The sequence below is a fragment of the Strigops habroptila genome, chromosome 9 (genome assembly GCF_004027225.2).
Source record: "Strigops habroptila isolate Jane chromosome 9, bStrHab1.2.pri, whole genome shotgun sequence".
In the NCBI taxonomy this organism is placed as follows: domain Eukaryota; kingdom Metazoa; phylum Chordata; class Aves; order Psittaciformes; family Psittacidae; genus Strigops; species Strigops habroptila.
In genome coordinates this window covers 25,339,550-25,358,664 of record NC_044285.2, presented here as the reverse complement: position 1 = coordinate 25,358,664, position 19,115 = coordinate 25,339,550, and the positions used below count along the sequence as shown (strand labels likewise).

General features: G+C 45.2%; 1 protein-coding gene across 4 annotated transcripts in view; it reads right to left on the bottom strand.

Annotated features, from left to right (window-relative positions):
* The window catches only part of AMOT (angiomotin), a 62,902-nt gene that overhangs the window by 36,936 nt on the left and 6,851 nt on the right, over window positions 1-19,115 (bottom strand). For 2 of the 4 annotated variants that reach the window (XM_030497409.1, XM_030497410.1), the window contains one exon: window positions 131-294. The gene's annotated coding sequence lies outside the window, so the exon portion shown is untranslated. Of the gene's footprint in view, window positions 1-130; window positions 295-13,634; window positions 14,512-19,115 lie in introns of those variants that run through there. The other 2 variants (XM_030497408.1, XM_030497411.1) reach the window with 2 other exon arrangements.

Sequence of the window (19,115 nt, the reverse complement as noted above, 5' to 3'; positions counted from 1 at the left end):
CCTTCTGCAAACGTGAATGAGGAGAAAGTCAAAACCCACCTCGCTCCAGGCTGCCTCAACTAGGAACCCAGGCCCTGTTAACTGGCCTGGAACGTGATTCTTCTGAAATCCTAGTTGAAGTGGCACATACCTATTTCCTTCACTTTGACTTCCTTGGTAAGGAGAAGCAGTTCCGCCACATGGGGGGACACACAGCCTTCCGCATCCAAGTCCAAAATCTCCACTCAGAGATGGCTTCGGTCTCCTCTTCAGTAGGCCAGATCACTTGACACTCTCCTCGCTTCCAAAATAATTCTGAGGAAAGCATTGAAAACATCATTTTAATCAGCAGATGAGACCCTAGAAATAATAAACCTTGGCCCATATTTCAGATTCTGCTTTTGTAGCTTCTCATTTTCTCCCCAAGCCCAACAATTTTGGTCCCTTTAGGATGAATGAACCCCCCCCCCGTCCTCGCAATCTACTCCAGCTGCTGCTTTAATCATGACAATTTCTGCTCCAAGATTAAATGCTGCCAAGAAATGCTCTGTCCCATCTGTGCCTCCAAGTGAAACAGTGATTAAAACCCGCTAATTCTTTAACTCCATTGTTTTATTTTTTGCTAAGAATGAAAGCTGCAGCACAGATGATGATGTCCTGTGCTTTATGGCTCCTTTTGCAGTGGTGCTGTAGATTGCAAACTACATCAGCACAAATCCTTTGATGAACAGTGATATGGTTAAATGCTTTATAAACTTCAACATATTATGCCTCGGAAATGTCTGTGAGAATGATCAGTATATGAATATTAGCTTTATTTTACAGACTGGGAAAGTAAGGGGGAGAAAAGGACATTGACAAAGTATACGCCAGAAATATACCGCAGAGCGCAGCTCTAATTCCCAAAGCATTCTTTGATTATGTTACTTTTCTCTTTCAGAATATAAAGCACTGAAGAAACTTTAACCATTGAGGGGAGAATCAGGAGAAATGTGCGTTTAGGTATGTTATTCAAGAAGCAGTTAAACAACTACTAAAGGTGTCCTAAAGAAAGGCAAACGATGCAAAGAAAGTGGAACATACTTGTGCACTCAGTGGGCTTGTACTTTAAGGGCAGGCAGTTAAAGTAGAACTAGTGAAACTAAAAATATTCATTGAGATGGATAATTTAACTTAATTTCCTGGAATGTTGCAAAAAACCTAAAGGAAACAGATGCAGCGAAGGAATGCAGACGTGGATACTTCTGTCTCTGCCTTCTTATGGCACACATCCACACCCCAAAAAAATTATCTCCGATCTGCAAGTTAAATACTTGAGGTGTCAACAGCAATTTCAAGGCACATGAACAATATCTAAGCAGAGAACAAGGCTGTGCTGTGTGGTGTGGTACTTCAAGATGGTGGTTGAAAAAAACATCTAATGTCAAATTCTTAACTGGTGACTTAGCTCGAGAGGGATATATTGAAAACAGCTGCCAGCAAATATGCAGTAAAGAACCTTTAAACCAGGCATTAAGATAGCAGATAACCAGAGCAACTTCTAGCCTCTTTTCCCAGTGTTGCACAACACAAGTTGAGGATTCCTTGTCCCCCTCATAGTAGCATCATCACTGACTCTTCTTTTTAATGTCTTTCTTTTCTAAAGCAAAGCTGCCCTAAGCAACCCTTTTTATTAGAGCATAAAAAAGCTTTTATTATGCAATATGATGCTGTCTTTCCACCCAAAGATTTCTTTTGTCTCAACTGGAAAAATCTAAGGGGGGGGTGGTGGCGTGTGTGTGTGTTTATTTTTTTAATACAAAGATACAACCCAGCTTGAGATTCTGCCTCTCAGCCTCAAAGATTTTCTCAACAGACAGATTCAATCTGTGCATGTTTAACTCCTTCAAATGTTCAAGGAAGTAATTCTGTAGGCAACCATTTCAGACACGGAGTTTCACTTCACAGCAGTACGAGCTCATTCTGCTGAACCGATGGAGGGAGGGCAAGTTCACACCAAAAGTATTTGCTGGAACTGAATACTACTAATTTTAGTGTGGATGTAAACCAGGAATCAGCCTGGCAATCCAAACCAAAGGTGGACAGAGATACAATATGAAGATATTCTGGCCAACAAATCTACTTTCTTTAAATGCCAACTGTTAGCGTCAAGCCTACTTTGTTGTATCTCAATATTTCTAATTAACAAATAAAATCTTGTGCAACTAACTTGGGTGGCAGCATTCCTGGAATCTGCCTTCTGAGCAAGCTGGAAACTCATGGCAGAACCAGGGAGTTAACTTTTCTGTGTAATGAAACACAAAAATGAACAATACAGTCGGTACTGGAGCCCATGTGTTATTTATTTGGACACCACATTCTATTTGTCTTAGGCTCTTCCAGCAATTTCAGTCCTCAGTGTGCCAAAGATGGAAATTAGTGAGGTGCACTGGAAAAGTTGTTATGATAGAGCTGGAAGGAAATCGGAATAGGTTCTGTAGACATTTTAAGCAGACCTATTTGAGGGTTTAGCCTAAATCTATTATGATGGATACGGCTGAATTCAGACTACCAACAACTCTGCAAAACGGGACTAGCTTATGGATTGGATGGTGCACTCTCCATAACCACAAAGCCCACAAACACTTTGCTTTTCAAGTGGAAAATTCAGTTTTAGACCAATTCTGTTCCAAGGAAACACTGTGAGGGAGATTTCCCAGGCTGAACTGATTTCACAGTTTGCTCCTGTGCATCATAGCTCTATCATCTCACTACCTTATTCTACTTTCTAGCCTGAAATTATTCATGGTAAGTTTTCATCTGTATGTTCTTGAGCAAAACATTAGTCTAGAACTGGTAGAACTAACACAGGAATGGCAAATACTTGCATGTACTCATGCTGAGATCAAGAACGGGCATAAGAAGGGAAGTAGCGTAGGTACTATTTAAGGAAGAGAAGACCCATGTTTGCAGGGCATTGTGTAAAAACTCAGTAGCTGAGGCTTCTGTCTTCAACATCGTGTAATTATGCACAGGAACCTTGCCAGTCCCTTATGAGGAAGAAAGATTAATAAAGAATTTTGAATTATAATACTGCCAGGCTGGAAGGAACCAAAGCAGCACATTTCTGTACAGCATGCAAATACTTTTCAGTATTATAAAAATAAACAAGCTTAGACAAGTGAGCTACTCACCACTGTTTGATGAGTGGCCATAACGCTATAGCTCAATTAACCTGCATGGAGCAATAATAACCTCACAAGCAAAGAGAAGCATCTTCCTTGAGCTTGTGAAATGAAGAGGAATGCAAGAGTCCCTGTGAGGACAGCCTGTACCTACTTGCCCAGAAATACTGCTTAGCCAAGAAGCTAATTAGCTTACACATCAGGTGGGATGGGAACAGGTTCACCACCTCAAAAGGGCTGGAAAACAGTTAAACACTTTCAGTTTTACTACTATATTTTGCGTCATACCCAAAATGCAGTGACAGTGGCAGACTTCAAACTCAACCAGTAAATTTTACTAAGTAATTCTGTGTTCTTCTTAAGCGATGTGCATGTGATACTGCTAATCCTGGTTGGCAGCAGGTGGTGATGGCATGCTATCAGTTAGATGAAGTCTTAGGTTGGTTTTTAGGTGCAGAGTTATCTTCAGACATACCCGCACGCTGTAATACAGGAGGGGAGCACAGAACAGAGATAGCATAGAAAGGGCTGGCTGTGAAGTCCCCGGGTGATCGCAGAGACCAGCTCTCATGCTGAGCCACCCTCTGTTTAATAGAAACATGCTTTTGCTGCGTGGCCTATGCAAAACACAGCAGGCTGATGGCCTGATCCTGCAAAATTCACTTCACATGAGTGTCCATAAGACCACTGGAAACGTGGCTGTTGTGCACACATGCTCACTTTGAAGTGGTCAGGAACACAACTCACAAGGGCGAGGTCCAAAATTATTTAATGAATAGTGCAGGTTATCACTGAATGCTCTTTGGTTCATTTCAGTCCTACCCAAGGAGGAGGAAGGGAGTAAATACATGCTGGGATAGTCCTCAGGAATAAAGGTTCCCAGCGTCTGGCGCCAACACCCGAACCTGCAAGGCGGCACACAACAAATCCCAAAGTTGTGACAGCATTTCGGCACCTGCTCTTAACCAAGAGTGGGTTTCAGACTCCAACCATAAACACTTCCCCAGCTCCCATTGCACCGTCCCGTCCCTGCTTGCCCAGATCTGCTGACTGTGGCTCAGGTGATCCCGGAGGGTGGCAGCGAGCAGGTGCATGGAGCAGCGCCAGCATTACTCATCTTCATACCAGGAGGACACAGTCACGGGGCAAACAAGAAAAACTTCCTTCTTTTAACTAAAAACAAGAACAATGTCACCTGGAGGGGTGCAAATAATGTGCATACCCACTCTATTAGATCATCAGGCAACTATAGTGAGAGGCCACCTGAACATCGGAACATTGATCACAGTTTTAACAACTCTCCAGGCCAAAGTGAGTCCCCTTTCAGCAAGGACTAGACTGCCTCACCAAGACCCACTGACAATCCTCCTCAAACACTCATGGTATTGGCACAAGAAAGCCTTGCAGGCCTGAAGAAAAAGCAGTAAGTCACTTGGTCTGGCTTGAGATGAATAAGACATCAACATAGGAAGAACCCCGCTAAATAACATCTCTAAGGAAAAAACTGAAAAGACCTTACTTGTCCTTTGAATTGCTGCTCCCTCATTATAAAGTATCAATTTCTTCACAGGGAAGTACCTATAATCTTCACCAACACAATTTAGGTTTTATATTACAAAGGGGGAAAAGAAAGAGAGAAGAACAAACACTTACAGAGCCTGGTACAAACAGGAATGCTTCATGGCTTTTAAGCATTTTGATAAGAATGCTATGGAATTTCAAGTTCCTCCATAGGATTTTAAAAGTCAAAGGGGCAGGAGGATTTACTCTGAAAATACCGGTCTAACAGCAAAACCAGTCTAGGTATATTCATCCAGCTGTTTGTATTGGGAATATTTCTACACGAACACATCCCACCACTCAGTTAAACTGCTCTGCAGCACAACCAAGCACTACTCACATCTGCAGAGAGAAGCCTTTCATGGCACGCACTGCAATTTCTGCACAGTTAATGAAACACTAACTTCATTATTAACTTCATAAAGGCCACAAGCTCACCTTTTAGACGTCTTCCTGATAAAACCAGATCAAGCTTACACACGTTTAGTCACACCAGGTCTCGTTTCAGAGCACTGCCTCCCAGCACATACCGAGCAAGACTGATCCGCTTCAAACTTCACAGACTTCCAGTCATTATCCTTGTAGAACTGGGGAATTGCTGTAAGCCTGAGCCACAGTTTTAATTCAACATCAAGTTCTGTTTTGTCTTTTAAGAATGCACCACTTCTTGCTGCTGCTAGCACTCAGGCAGCGCCCTGCTTCTGTCGTCAGCAGCCCCTGTCCCACAACTATCCCAAGTATTCCTCAGCACCATTTTCATTGCATTGTGTGGTTTCTCCATTCCTTCACTGATTTAGTCCAGGCCTCTCCTCGGGGCTCTGAGATAATGAAAACCATGTGAGAGCAAAATGTAATCTTCAAACACGCGAACCAGTTTCATGTGCATTATCAGAAGGGAGCAAAACGTTGACAGTGCATCGTTTGTCCCTACTGATAGGATCAGGCTGTTTTAATTGCTGGTGAGATAAACAAAAAGATTAAAATCACCATCTGCATTAAAAATAAAGTTCAGATTCAAACCTAAATCTTAAGTCCTGAAAACAACAGAAATACAACCCCCAGATTATCTGTTTTATGCTACCTTAAGGTATTTTTGCCTCATATTTCCATTGTGACATCCTGAAAATACGTATCTTCACTTGACACAAATACAAACCGCAGGTGGAGAGGGTGTAGAGAAGAAAACAATCACTAAGGCCTAACTTTAGCATGGAATTTTCTGGCTTTTCCTAGCACTACCACAATTTAAACTATTTTAAGCTCCCATATGGAGGAGTAGTTCTTATTTCACAGAGCAATTTCACAGAATTTAACAGGACTGATCACAGAACGCACAAAGCAAGTAGGCACAGCCCCTCTGGTTTCTTTTTTAAAGGGATGCTTTTTGTTTTCCTTTATGGACAGTTGAAATGCAGGTAACTTATCAGCTGACAGTCAGCCTGACAGTGCTCACTGATGCTGTAGCTCAAGGAAGGGAACAAACCTAACGCAGTGCTGGGACAACCCAGTATCACAAAACAAGCCCATTCTGGGATCTCAGTGGGTAGCATGGGTTAAAAAGATGGATCTGCATTTTACCTTTTTAACAGTAAAACCCAACAGAAGACGCAGACCACCGAATTTTTAGAAAGCAAGGATGTTATAAAAGTGGGGTTTGGTGGTGTTCTTTTATCATAACCACGTGGGCTTTCATGTGCACCTTGTAAAAACCTTTAATTACTTGCAAGATGATTAACTGAGCCTCACCACCACACTGGGAGGAAGATACTACTACATTTGCTTTAGTGCCGTGTTGATTGGCTAAATCCTGGCCTCCCTTTATGTTTTTGTTGCCACAACTATGACACTCAGGGAACTGATTTCTTTCAACGTAACTATTCCAGCAACCACTCTAAAGCAGATGCAGTTACACTAGGAAATAATTGGGTTTAGGTGTATTGCTTAGGAAACCTTGTGTAAACCAAACCAGCAAAACTTCTTGCTAATATAAACTTCATCACTACTAGAAAGATTTTCCATCATTTCCATTTGCTGAAGCAGCAAATATTTTAAGCATCGATCTTGGCTAAATGGTTTGAATGGAGGATGTAGGCGGCACAGAACTTGGGCCAACAGAAGGCAGGGGAACTTTCCAAGTACCTTCTATAGCTGGAGAAGGTACTTCTGCAAGGTATCCATCCCTAGCAGCTGCAGAAACCAGAAGTTACAGCTACACAATATTCCTCTCATGAAGGAAACCTGCATGTTTGCGTTTTGATGGAGCAGCATCAGCAACTAATAAGACATCACAATCTTCTGCCACTTAAGCACCGAGATGTGCTAAAATGAACTTCTGCACGCACAGAAACCACAGGTAACACGTTGATCCTTAAGCACAACTCCAAGATCATTAACCTGGGCTCAGCCCTCCTGCAGAGCTGTAGTCCATGCCAGCAGGAAATGCACCAAGCTCTCCACGGCCTGAGGAACATGACAGCCAGGGCTCACGCGGCTGGAAAACCTGCTGTCCCCTGCCTCGCAAGGCAACACATCCCTCTGCCTCCACAGGCACCAGCTCCATGCCAGCCTTTGGGACTGCTCCATGGAAAACACACCTTCAAAATGCCACCTGAGCAGCTTGGGACGGGGCCCGGGGCCTCCCAGACAAATTTTCTCTTGCTATCCCTCTGTCCCCAAACCAAACACACACCGGTGTTTCACCAGGCAGCAAATCCACTCTTCCCCTTAGGTGCTAAGATCCTTTATTACTTTTTTAAGACCCGAGTGCTCCACACCCCATCCCAACTTGGCAACAGGAAAAGCTGAGGTTTTCATATAACTCTGGAGCACTCTTTTCTGCCTGCTCTCTACTGATCCCTGATCTTACCCAAAGGAAGGGTGGAACATGCTATTTAATTGCTCTCTGTCTCTTCAACCTTTATCATCCTGCACTTAAAAGTGTTTCAAATTGGGTTTTACCTAATGTAAGTATCAGCAATAGGTTGCAATGATTTCAGTAAATACAGGTCATGGATTCCTCGTGTACCTCCGCAGGCTGTTGTACACTGGGTTTATGTTCTCTGTCTCCAGAAAGATGAAGGCTTCAGCTTTGTTTCTTTTCCAAAACACAATGGGAAAACTAGGAAGATATGTTTTCCCACCCTGTTTTTCCCAAGCCCAACAACAAGACGGGTTAGCCCTAGTATGAAGCAACAAAGTGTGTTTCAGCTGAACACAGAACCACCCAAATTAGAACAGCAGGAAAAGTCCACCAAACCCTGAAGTGAACAAAGTCACTGCAATGTGGAATTACTTTCCTTGAGGGTTACAGTAAATAATCCTCAAAAATGAAATAATTCTTTCAAAAACCAAGTTGTGTAGAGACACAAAAGCATTTTACAGTAAACATTCCTGTGATACAGCTCTTAGACAAGGCCTTACAAATACTGATACATTCATTAACCAACAACTTAAATTGGTTTAATTCATAGACACTCATATAAAAGAACTACTCAACAACATCTTGGTCTGCAATTAGACACTGGAAGTGCTTTGCTAACACAAATAATTGCAAGGCCTTTAAAAACCAATTTTATTACATCAGTGAACTTCCTTATGATTTAAACAAAGTTGTGATTCTATATCGTAACCAATGCTGATAGACATTATATAGTCCAACAGCAGTTATCAAGGAAAATGACCAAAGACCTCTCCAAAATCCCAAAGAATTTCAGATATTTAGTATTTTCTTTTTTAATAAAAGGTTATTTTAAGCTCAGACACAACCAAACTAGACAAGAGCCATTCTGAGAGAGGATGGGAAAGCAGAAAAGCAACCAGTATGAATGGCAGTATTTATCTGTGAGTCCCTTCTGCAGGACCAAGAACACAGACTGCGTGCCAGTAAAACAGGAGATGATCCAGCTATGAGGAACGGGAGCGAGCACTCGCTTCTCCAGCAGCAACCTGGCAGTGCGGGAGCTGCTCAAACACAGCACGACACATCGACAACCCTCACCAAGGATGACCACAACTCATGATCCCCAGGCACAACAGGAGCTCCAACACACGCTCTTCCTTCACACAATCACTCTCTCCTAAGACATGATTTTAAGGCTTTGAGAACTCTGTTTCCACAGGCCTTTTTATTTTGTTCTCAGTTTCTTGTTTTGTTCATGACTTTCTCTTTCCAGTTCCTATTAATTCACCTATTCACTCCTCATTCACCATCTCCCGCTTACATTCGATGTCTGGTTTGCCTTGAAATATATGTTTCAAATATATGCTTAGTTAAAAAATTACATTCAAGGCCAGGTTGGACAGGGCTTGGAGCAACCTGCTCTAGTGGAAGATGTCCCTGCCCATGGCAGGGGGTTGGAACTGGATGAGCTTTAAGGTCCCTTCCAACCCAAACCAGTCTGGGATTCTATGACGTCCCAGTAAACACAAATTTCATCAGCCCTGAAGAGCTTTCACTTACAGGCATAGCAGGCAAGTCAGAGCAATATTTTATTGCATATTTGAAAATGAACTGCTCCTAGGAGCTCCTTTACATTATTATTCCCCACACTCGTTGAGATTTTTTTTGCTGTCTCGAAGATTACATCTCAAGGCTCCTCTGGAGAGCCAAGTAATGTGCAAGATTTGGGTATTTGCTGACTTTAGAGTTCTCCATACAGCACAGTATTTTCACATGGATACAATTTCAGCATCAAACACTTTTGCAAAAGCTGAAGGTATGGCCACAGCGTGGAGGCTGCAGCATGCAGTTCTTCCTGTGGCCAGCACCGCATTCCAGAGCTGTTTGGGAACACACTCTCTCCTGTCTACAAGGGTTTAACAACTGAGAAGCTCCTGCAGCCAAACTGGACTCACAGGGCAGCTATGTGCCTGTTCTTTCATAAAGACAATGATTTAAAGCCTACAATATGATGATGCCATATACTGGACACGTACAGAGAAAATCAGGCACAAGAAGTAGATGAAAGTCTAATCTAGAAAGTAGCTACTCATCAGAAAGTAAGACAAGCAAAGAATTCTTGAAAGCAGAAAAGCAGCTTACAGAAATCAGTCGTGGCCCAGATTCAACACAATGGGCTAAATCATTTTGACAAATCCCCTAGTGCTTCCTGAAACTTTATAACCCCAGCAATAGGCAATTTGGAACACTTCTATGAAGAGCCAAGAGATCCAAGTCCTCTCTTGTATTTCAGTGGATAGAAGAGGAGAAAGAGAGCCTTGAACCTTATTGCCAATCACCAAGAATGGCTGTTCTCACACTATTATAAACATTTGGTCTCCATGGAAGGGGGATACCTAGCAGCAAACATTGGCAACCAAGGACATTCCACTCCCACTATATCGTCCACAATAGCGAGGAGAAAAAAAAATCCATAAGGCTGTTTCAGTTAGGAAACCTTTGAGAAGATTTCTTCAAAAGTGAGTGTCTGAAATACCGTGAAATATGGGAATGTGCAACCACAGTTAGATGGGGGAAAACAGGCATCTTACTGTATTCAGAAAGCATTTATACTTCACTCCAAAGCGGGAACATCTAATAACCCAAGGTCCTTTTGCCAAGAACAAGGTCATAGTTTTCTTTTTAATTCAGAACAGAACCTAACACACACCATATTCTGCACTGAACAGAGAATCTCGTCATTTACAGGTGTTTGGAGCCACGTTTTAGTTTAATACAAAGTCTGAACATGTAAGAACTTTCCTGTATTTGGCTTTGTCTTCCCATCGGGTCACAGTTCTGCAGCTCTTTAAAAGCTGTCAGTAAGAATAAAGCAAGAACTGCAAAACAGAGTTCTGCCCCAAGAGAGGGAGGAACAGATAATTCATTCACAGCGAAAAGTGTTCATACATGAACATACACTTGGACTGTTGATAATGGTAGAATTAAAGACTTATCTCTGTATACCCAGTAATACAGCAACAACCTAAACCTACAGCAGATTTTATGCCACCTTAAGAAAATAAAGCCTTTAACAAGATGAAGTTTTACTTCAGCTGTTCATTCATTGCAGTGACAGGGAGCCCCAGCCATGGACATCATTGTGCTGAGTGCTAAACAGAATTAAATGGGGCAAGTTGTTCCCTCAAAAAACACCCCCTAAAAAATAATCACAGTACACTCAACTGGAGACAAAAGGAAGGGAGAGAAGAGAGAGCAGCATTTGTGCTTTGAGAACTTGTGGGTTGCAAATACACTGTCCTGGTTAGGAAAACGTGGCAGTAAAGCAATCAACCTGATTTCTAAATACACAAAAAGATTGGTCAGTCTGCTGATGAAAGGCAGGATAAAGAGAACAAGAGAACTATTAAATTATCTACACTTCTGGGATTCTTGCTATTCTTTTGCAAAGTGAATGGCTTATGCTAATCAGGATGCATCTGAAATACATCATTCAAGCCTTCTTGTACAAATGTAGTTCTTCTGTATCCAGAAAGATCCCCACCAGCTGGCAATGTTTGCATACAATGTTAAACCCAACTTCAAGAGCCCATGCATTACAAGTCATTTTACATTTAAAAACAGGAGTTCTCTTAGCTGGTCTTGATGGTGCACCCCATGAAAAGAGTTTTAGTGGAATTCAACACTAACACACTACGTTAATGTCCTACTTCCTCCAGCACAAAGGAGGTAAAAAATTTTCTGTTGCTTGGTGGGGTTTTATTCTGCTAACGGTGCTTTGCCCACTGAACTTCTTGGGAGAAGGGACAAAAGGATTTGCACCAATCCCTTCTATATGAATCAAATATTTATGCTATGCCCTCTTCAAGCACTTTCATCTAGTAACCCATGGAATGTGATCTCCTGACCTTAACACTCAAGCACATCTAAATCAGCTGCCCTTTGAGCTGTATTACAGACTACAGAGAATTTTTATACATTTGTATTATGTACAAAACCCTTGTGGCCCAGCTGCAGCGTTCAGTGCTACAAAGCATCCGTTAGTCCAAGGTCACTCCAGCAGGCTTCAGGAAAGAGCAATCCTTTGATTCTGCCACGTTTATGGCACAATCCCATGCCATGTGTCACCATAAACAGGTAGAATGATGAACCATGCTATCAGTATATTAATCAACCATCCCACTTGAAGTATTTCATGCCAAACAACACCACGATTACGAGGTGCCAGCACCACTGCAATCAATCCTATGTCCCACTGTATGACTTGTTCTGCCTACTCCACACTGCCCAGCTTCCTCTCTGCCTCCTTGACAACAAGCTTGGGAGAAGACCAGGCACCCCCTTCCCTCCTCCTGGAAATCCTACCCTTTCCTCAAGAAAGCGCTAGAGCAGAAACAAATCATTCCATGTTGTGTTTGTGGCTCCCAGGAATGTTTTAAGGACAGGGGGTTATGTCGCAAAGAAATGTCCTGGAGAAAAAGAGAGGGAGGCCAAGTGCCCCAGGTGAACCTGCATCTTCAACTATGGGGCAAATCTTTCCAGGGTCACCTCACGACTCTGCTTCTAAGAGGAGCAGTCACTGAGGGAAGGCTGGAGAAAGCCTGACCCAAAGATTTAACAGGGTCACGGTCTCCATGGTAGGGTTCAGCCCTGACAACCAACATGCTGCTGCCCATCGCTCACATAGGAGCAGCACAAGAGAGCTAGAGGAGATGGCTCTTGTGGTCCCACCCTGAAAGTCTCAGTCTCCAGAAGTCAAGGGGAGCAGAAAAACAAGTGCGACTGCAGCCAAAACCTGTGCCACGTCCTCACCCCCAGGATGGATCCTGGTCAGCCACCAGCAAAGTGCCCCACTGGCCACTGCGCCTCAGCACGCCGACACTGCCCTCATCCCAAGGCAGGACCAGGACACCTTTCCCACCTTCTTCTCCCACAAATATCCCTCCAGGGAAGAGGAAAGGTAAAAAGAAAACCAAGTTAAAATAAAAAGAAAGAGGAACAGGGACCACAACAGACCAGTATGCAGCATTTCCTGTATCATTCACAGGAAAAACCCACGCAGTGGGGAAGAGCATGATGTCAAGGCTGGTTCCACCACATGAACAGCCAGATCCTCCTGCTGGGGAATGCTGCGTGTTTCCACAGGGAACAGTATAATGCACAGAGGAGTCCTACTACCAGCCACACAAAATTCCACAGTGCACCAAAGGCTGGTAGCACTGAAACTCTGGCCATAGGGAAGTGGGTATGTGGGTACAGAGCTGGAGGACGAGAAGTAGGAATTCACAGGGGTATTATCCCTTGTAAGCCAGCACACATCCAGCACTCAGCCCCTGCAGAAAGGGGTATGCTACAAAATATGTTTCCCTGCACAGAGACTGGGCCTCCATCCAGTTATTATGTGCACATGTCCCTGCTGAGTTTTCAGTCTCACTTTAAAGAAATAAGTATCTCAAAACAAAGAAAACATCCTCACACTCCCTCTGTACAGCGCCAAGCATGTTCCCGGCCATGTTCAATAATCTGTTAAGGCGTGTTAATTACAGGTTCAACATTTCTACACCTTGTGACACAGCAGTAAAGCACTTAATGTAAAACAAATTCCAGTGCGAAACAAGGACTCTCAGCTGACGGTGGAAGCCCTCTTTGCACGCGTGTAAAGGCACATCCATGTTTCTCCACGGAGCATGAGGAGCAAAGACAATCCCAACACGTGGATTATGAGCACAATGACTGTGATTACTCTCTCAAAAGAACACTGCAAGAAACGCAGCTGCTTTCAAACCCAGCCCGACTTCCACTGAATTTTCCTTGATCCCATTACACACAAGCACATCACTATTAATAGGGGCTATTTACTGCCAGTGGTGAAACGGGTGGATGAGTGCAGGTTTTAGGCAAGATGAAGAGTAATCTTTACAGGAGAGAGAAGCGATGGGCAAAAGCTGACAGAGCAGAGAGCCAGTCTAACTGCCAGGTTTAGGCTGCGCGAATGAATGCTGAGTTCCTTGCGCCATGAGCACGTCTCTTACCTACTGATCTGCTGAAGACAAAAGGGTTTTCTTCTTTTCAGAAACTGGACACTCGGAGCTCGTTGGGTCAGTCACACAAAGCTTCCCTGCTGCCAAAGGTATTTTTTTTCCCTTCGGGTTTTTGTTGTTGTTGTTTGGTTTTTTACCCCAGAGAGTAAAGGGCAGAACAGTGGATTCAGCAGGGGCAAAGGGTGGAATGTGAGACTCAACAGGCGAACTGCAGAGCTCTCTCCAAAAGATGTTGTATTTCAAGGCGCTTTCATTTGCAAATCCTTCTTCATCCTCAGTGTCAATAAAACTGGAGATGGGGGGGAGCAAACTTTTTTAACTGCACAAATAAAGCGGACTCCACAGAAAGGGGAACGTGATGTGCACTGGATTTGTGGCTCGACTTTTTCCTTTTATTAAAAATAAATATACTTTCAGACAGATAACGAAAACAGACGGGTAGAAATCCAACAGAGTCAGGCGGGACCTGCCCGCAGTCCCTGGGAGGACGATAGCGGTACCTCAAGAACGGCGGAATAAACAAAAAGAAGGGGAAGTCTGCGTCCCGGCGGCAGCGGCCCCGGCTCGGCTGTCAGTGGCAGCGCCCGCGGCCGCGGCAGGGCAGGGCGGCCCGCAGCATCGCGCCGGGGGAGGCTGGGCTGCTCCGCGCCGCGCCTCCTTCTCCGCGGTTACCTGTGCGCAGCGGGGCGAGGCGAGCGCGGAGGAGCCGCGGGGCCGGACGCGGGGCTGGGGCAGCAGCAGGCGCTCACCGGCGGCAGGACAAGGCAGGGCAGCTCCGCTCCCTCCTCCGCCTCCTTCCGCCGGGCTCTGCGGCGCGGGCGCCCCGCGGGACCGCGCTCCGCCGGGGCGGGCAGGAAGCGCCGGCACCGCCCCGGGACCGCCCCCCGCCGCCGGCACCGCCCCGCCCCGCGCCGGCACCGCCCGTCGCTCCGCCGGCGGCGCGGGGCTGCCCCGGCAGCTATTGTGTGCGGGGCGGCAGCGGGGAGCCGGGGCCTCCGCAGAGCCGCCGCTCCCCCGCTGCAGCGAGCTCCGGGTGGCCGCTGCCCTCGGGGCGCCGGGCGGGCCCCAGGCACGGCCCCGGCCCCGGGTACCGTCCAGCCGCACCCCGCCGTGCAGCACCCCGGGGAGCTCCGGCCCTGTGCGGGTGCCCGCTCGGGCTCTGTGTGAGTCACTCGGCCACCGGCAGAAGCGTCCACAGGGGTTTGCCAGCCCCAGGGTCCCAAAGCCGCTCCGCTAAGTCGGGGGGGTGGGTTTACAGCAGCGCACACCGGCCGAGGAGCTGACTCACCCGCTTTTTGCTGGCCAAATGCTGAAAATAATTGGAAGCATGGCAAGAACTGATCATGACTAACTACATGTAAGCAGGATATTAAAGCAGCTCCCTGTATATAATGGTCTGCTGAAGTATAAAATAGACTACATGTAGTCTGCCAAGGCTTAAGTCTATTGCAGCAGTAAACATCCACAGACCTCTGCTACTCTGCCACAGCTGGATCTAACGGTTGGGGTGGAAGTAGAAGAGACTTCACTATTTTCTCCAAATGCAACCATGAGTTTATAGAATCATGGAATGGTTTGGGTTGGAAGGGACCTCAGAGCTCATCCAGTTCCAACCCCCTGCCACGGGCAGGGACACCTTCCACTAGAGCAGGTTGCTCCAAGCCCCTGTGTCCAACCTGGCCTTGAACACTGCCAGGGACGGGGCAGCCACAGCTTCTCTGGGCACTCTGTGCCGGGGCCTCATCACCCTCACAGGGAGGAACTTCCATGTTTCCTCACTTTACTGCATGATAAAAGATGGTAGGCACATTCAGAGGTGGGTTTTTTTGAAGGCTTTAGTGCCTAGAATCACACTCTTGAAATTCAACTTAAAAAGTAGTTTAAACATGGAACAGCCTTTAAAGAAAAGCCTGAACATGCTGCCTCTGAGCCTGTCTGCCCATTCAAGGAAGGCCAGCAAAGGGATTCCAAAACGCTGACAAAAAGAAAGGCTTAAGGCAGCCTCCCTGTTGTGGAGGATCTAATCACACATAGTAGCAGCAGCAGTGCAGTCGTCTCTGCAGGGTACCAACCTCTGTACCATGTCTGGTACTGAAATGGGGTGAGCAACTTCACCTTCTCCCAGCCCCACACCTGTAATCAGGGCAAATCCCCAGCCAAAACAGGGCCCAAGATAACAAACTGATCCTTCGATAGGAACATGCTTGTGTACAAACAATGGTATGTTGCCTTTCTCACAATCCACCTCCTCCTCTGGCTTTTGCATACAACACACTCGAATCCTCCCCTGTGAGGTCACTCCTGTCCGTGAACTCCCGAGGATGATCTCCCAGTGACAGCTTCTACTCATCTCCTGGCTCCTGTTCACTAACTTGTCATTTGAAAAACAAGCAAAAGTAAAAATGAAAGAAGCTGTCACAGCTGATATAACACACTAAGGTCCAACCATGCAAACATGAAGTCCATCATGCAGTCCCAGGCTGAGGTTTGGCTGTAAGAGGACACTGGTTTCCAACAGTACTAAGTGTGCAAAAACTGGCCACATGTCAAATCCTTGCCCTGTGCAACCTGGCCTACAGGAGCTCATCAGGGCTCTTTGTGTGAGAAGACATAACAAGATTCAAGGCCAGGTTGGATGGGGCTTGGAGCAACCTGCTCTAGTGGAAGGTGTCATGCCCGTGGCAGGGGGTTGGAACTGGATGAGCTATAAGGTTCCTTCCAACACAAACCAGTCTGTGATTTGATGATTCTAGGAATTCAGCCGTTTACCTTGTAATTACTCTAAGCAAACAAATCCTTTCCAACATCCCCAACTCTTAACATTGAAAAGAAAGATCTGGAAAAAAAAAATCCAGGAAGTCAAATTTCAGTAATCCTGAATGCGGTATATATAAACATCTATTTTTTCCCTCCTAACTGACATTTATTCATTGGAACACTGCAGTGGAACAAATGTAGAAGCACATGTAAACAGTTCATTAACATCCCATAACCTTACAGCTTGCAAATGCAGAAAAACCCCCAAGACAAGGCAGCAGCAGCTAATGAAGCACATATTTGCTAGATGCTGAGGGGTAGAGTTGTAAGGGAAATGTAGCTACAGAAAGTTCAAGAGTTATAAACTGTGCTTCAATCACACATCCTGTCTCCCTCCCACACGCTGAAAGAACATAGTGGGGAGTAGAGAGAGAAGGTAGAGTCTTAATATTGCTTAATGCAGACACTGAAAAGCAGCTAGCCTTGCCCGAGGCGTATTAACCTCAACTCCTCTGCTGCTGTTTATTCTGCAGAGCGCTAGCACTGCTCGTGTTTAACCCACACAATGGGAGATAACAGCTTTATCAGAACTGGAAAAGAACAAAGATGCACAGAATCCAAATTCTCTTCCTTAAAATATTCTCCCCCCCTGTATCCTCCCTTCACCCAGCTCCCGCCCAGCCCAGTCCTCAGGAGCTCCAGCGCACATCTGAACGGCTGCCAGCGGAGGAAGCGAGCAGTTTCCATACACACATCACGCCACAATGTGGGAATTCAGGAAACAGCACAAGAAAGGGGTTCCTAATAACTGTTCCAGCGCGCTCGGGCCAATTTATGCAATCATACAAAGGTCACAGGAGATGTGTTAAAAAGCACAAAAGATAAATGCCACAACGGCAACTAGGAAAATAAATCTTGGGCTTACGAAGTGTTTGGATGACCTGGACTTGCTCCACCTACGATTTTTTTAAGAGGTTGTCCTTCACATTCTTTAAAATTCCTCCATCTTAAAAGTTCCTCCCTCCAGGAATCACTGTAACTCCACCGTCCTTTGTCCACAGCAGCTGGAGCTCAGGAAGCTGCTGATATTATCCCTCATGTACAGAGAGAAATCACCGCTCAGTCCCGCGTCCATTCAGTGCAGCTGAGAGGGGTGTAAATTAATTTCCCTGGATCTCTGATCTCGGGCCAGTTTCACAGAGCTTTTCTTCTGGCACATAAAAATAAACTATTAACAGTGCTCAGAAGTGCCATTCAGCTCTTGGGACCAGACAGCACATTCCCACCACCACCAAAGCTGGGGGGGTCTTTGTCTAGTCTGTAAATATGCAGTTGGGTGAAATAATGACCCTACAGTAAAAAAAACTCATGTAAGAGATATAGCAAAAAAGACTAAGAAGAGAAGCTGAGGCCAAGTGCATGAGGTGAGCAAGAGCAAGAAATAGGTTGTTCTGAAAAGGGAGATTGTATTTCTTGCCATAGAAGCCCAAGTCAGTTTTACAGATACATTCATTGAAGGATAGGAAGTGAACGAATCATTAGGGGATGCAGATCACAACGAGATTAGATGACCTCAGAACTGTGTAAGCATCACAAGAAACACATGGAGAAGGCACCACGGCAGAGCAGGGTTAAGTGGTTTCTCCAGGGAATTCAGTCTAGACTTGGAGAGCCCCTGGGAGTCGCAGGCCACGGGACCTGCCTTGCTGCTGCACCTACGTGAATGTGGACATCCAGCACTGCAGCTTCTGCTCTCATTTTACCACCAGGCTGGACAGCCCCCAGGGTGGTCATGGCCATTTTGAGTTGTATTTAGAGGATCTGATGCTGCTGCTATACCCAGCCTCAAGCTGTAACGAACCCTGACGGACTCCCTCAGGTCCTGCCTTTGGGTATGGCTGGAGTCCAGCTATGATTTCTGAAAAGAAACAAAATCACTCTGACAGACATGAGACTGGGCACGAATTATAATTAAAGCCAGTTATCATTCACCAACAGAGGGTAATGACAGGTATCCACAGACCAACACCACCAGAACTTACTACTATGAAACTTGACATGTGTGGAATCACCAGAAAAATCCTACTTTTGCAAACACAAGAGGAGGAATAGTCACACACTGTGTATTCCTCTGTCCTTCACTAAGGAATTGCTGTGTCTTTCTACACAAGTTTATCATTCTACCAATTCTGTACAATAAAAGCTTAATGACCATGTAACTTTTGGGAGGGAAACAGAGACTTTTGCATAGCCAACATCCTGTCCTTTAACATGGCTCCTGCTCACCTAAGGGTCTATATCATACTGTGTGTGAAGACTTTGAGAAGTGTGTCAGTTTGGATGGTACCTCTGATGGGTGTAACTCAAGTTCAGCATGGTTCCTTGGGTGAAGAAAGGGCCTGCACAGGAAGGGGGAGAAAAGGAACAGCTTATCACAGTGGAATGCAATATATGGGTCAGCAGTGAGGGGTCACTCATGAGCTGATTGATCAGGTACCACCTGCAAAGAGAATTTTATTAACTGCTGAACCTTGGCCCCCTCCTATGGGGAATTTCAGAAGAAAGCTGTGTAACCAGAAGAATGATGAACAACTGCCAACTATGGAAAAACAAATTAATGGTTTCATCTTTGCTCTGAACATGTTCACAGTCCATCCCCTAGACTTAAAGGTGGTTTTGGCAAAATAAGGTTAGTTTGGATAGAGGGGTTTCCTT